Genomic DNA, 2402 nt, shown 5'->3' on the forward strand with positions numbered 1-2402 from the left:
ACACAAAAGCTATATAGGTTTTAGGAGAGAGATCTTTGAAAAAGGAACCTGCTTCAGCTGTTTGAACTTGAGTAAGTTAATATTAAACATAATAATTTCTAACATCATATGCAGACAAAATGTCACTAATTTGATGCTACTATTTAACTGTACACACAGTGTAAAGTCTGCTAAACATAACAGGGAAATGAGAGACCTCAACAAGACTTTGAGTAAGATTTTTCTATGGTAGACCAATACAGTTTACGTGTATGGAGCAGACTGTTCAATTTGTTGTGTATAATGCTTTGAAGGAATGTTAAGACAAGTTTCACTAGAAGAAGATAAAATTATTTATTTTCCCTAGGAGAATGGATGCAGTTTCAGTAGTTTGAATAATATTATAAAGTTTGTAGCCAGTCTGAAAAACTGATTGCATCTAGTCTACAGTTAATTTGCATCAAACATATTTTGAAGTATTTGGATTATTTCTGAATTTTCTAATCATTGTTGCCTTCTATTGCTGTTTCAAAGAGGAAGAGGGAGATTAAAGGAAGCAACAAAGGCCATTCCTTTACTGCTACTTCTGCCTGGCTTGAAATCTACGAATATCAATCAGCTTTCAAGAAAAATTAAAACATACCGTTTGTCTTCTATTTGCCTTTTTACACCAGGGTTTGCATATACTGTTAAACCCAAACAAAAACATTTACAGGAAACACTTGGAAAACTTTTTTATCATGGCTTCTGTCTGCCATTACTTTCATTTGTGACTCATCTTCAGCAAATAAACCATTCAGTCCCAACCTTAAATTCAACATAGGAGCAAATGCATTATGCTTAAATGTATCTTTGCAGTAGCCGCCTTGTAAAAGGGGCTCTGCAAACTGAGCTAAATAACTGTACACGTGTATACCACAGACATATTTTTAAAAACTAAACATTTTTGTGCACAGGAAAATACTTATTTTGACAAAAGCTGTAAAGTTTTCTTAAATTCAGGATGAAAATCTGGTTTCAGAGAGTCACGCTGATCTAATTAGTAACTCGTATGTTAGAATACGCACATGAAAGATAAGATAAAGGAAACAAACCGATACACAAAACACCAAAGATACTGCAAACAAATACTGAGATCAGTTACCTATGTTTCTTCTTTTTTCAACCAAAAACTAAGTAATCAGATCCAGTTTTGACTGTGCATTAGAATAAATCCTAATGTTAAAACAATATTTTAAAAATAAAATTAAAATGTTTTCCAGGCAGCCCTAATAAGTTGACCTGATTACAGCAAGTCATATGCTCATGAGCTTTCCTACATAACATTGTAAAATAAAAAGTTTCATATCAAATTCAAAAAAGCTTCTTAAGTTTGGACATGCATCCAAATTGTCTAACTTTATCTTTACATTAGTTGAATTTTTCAAAATTTATAAGATATCAGTGAAGTAGGAATAAGACATTACTTTTCCAGTGTTCATTTATCTCAAGCAATCCAGAATAAAACACAGAATGACAGAATCATAGAATCACAGGAATTGGAAGAGACCTCAAGAGATCATCAAGCCCAACCTGCCTGCTAAAGCAGGTTCCCTGCAGTAGGGGTAGGTAGGTGTACAGACGGGTCTTGAATATCTCCATTGAAGGAGACTTCACAACCTCTCTGCCTAGAGTAAAAGCTAAAAAAGCATCATGTAAAATTATTAAGTGACTATTTCCCCAATAGGCTTTATTATTTTATAAAATGTTTTGTTACAATTTACTCTGCAACATAAGAATTGCAATATCTTGAATTAGGACTGATCACCTGTAGAAGGAAAGAATCTAACTCATGTAATTTAGCTACCAGTTGACATCCACTGTTTATTTAAATCTTAATAATTATAATTATCTACTGTGTTATGTAGAAAAGAGAAAAAAAGTGTTTATTTCAATAATGCAAATTGTTTTGCTGCACTTCAGCCTCTACTCATAGCAAGTTGGACTTAAGTCAACTTTTGATTTCAACAAACAGTGCTTAAATTCATAGAATAATGGGGAAACAATCAACCTTTCTAACAATTTAACTATTTTTCATCACTAAAATTTTGAAAGCCAGGAAAATAGGAATTTAGAACAAGAGGTATTAATGGTACAGTGAGGAATAAATCATATATCAGTGGAAGAAGAACAAAATGAAATAGAAGAATATTCTAGATGAAGTGAAAGCGATAGCAACAAATGAGGAAAAAAACTAAAAGTTTGCCTAAGTGTGATGGAGAAATGTAACTTGTAAGAGAAATAAACCTTCAAGAATCTTATTTTTTTAACAATTTTGAAAAACTGAGATATAAATCATTTTGTAATTAACTTTCTGAGGTAGCATTCAGGAAACTTCAGTTTATTCGTTACCTCTTATCAGATTCTTAAAGCAATTAGGAAAA

General features: G+C 32.0%; 1 long non-coding RNA gene across 1 annotated transcript in view; it reads left to right on the forward strand.

Moving 5' to 3' along the window:
* Window positions 1–2402, forward strand: part of LOC109364467 — a 5754-nt gene that overhangs the window by 1891 nt on the left and 1461 nt on the right. The gene's annotated exons all lie outside the window — the stretch shown is intronic.

The sequence above is a fragment of the Meleagris gallopavo genome, unplaced genomic scaffold (genome assembly GCF_000146605.3).
Source record: "Meleagris gallopavo isolate NT-WF06-2002-E0010 breed Aviagen turkey brand Nicholas breeding stock unplaced genomic scaffold, Turkey_5.1 ChrUn_random_7180001860412, whole genome shotgun sequence".
Classification (NCBI taxonomy): Eukaryota; Metazoa; Chordata; class Aves; order Galliformes; family Phasianidae; genus Meleagris; species Meleagris gallopavo.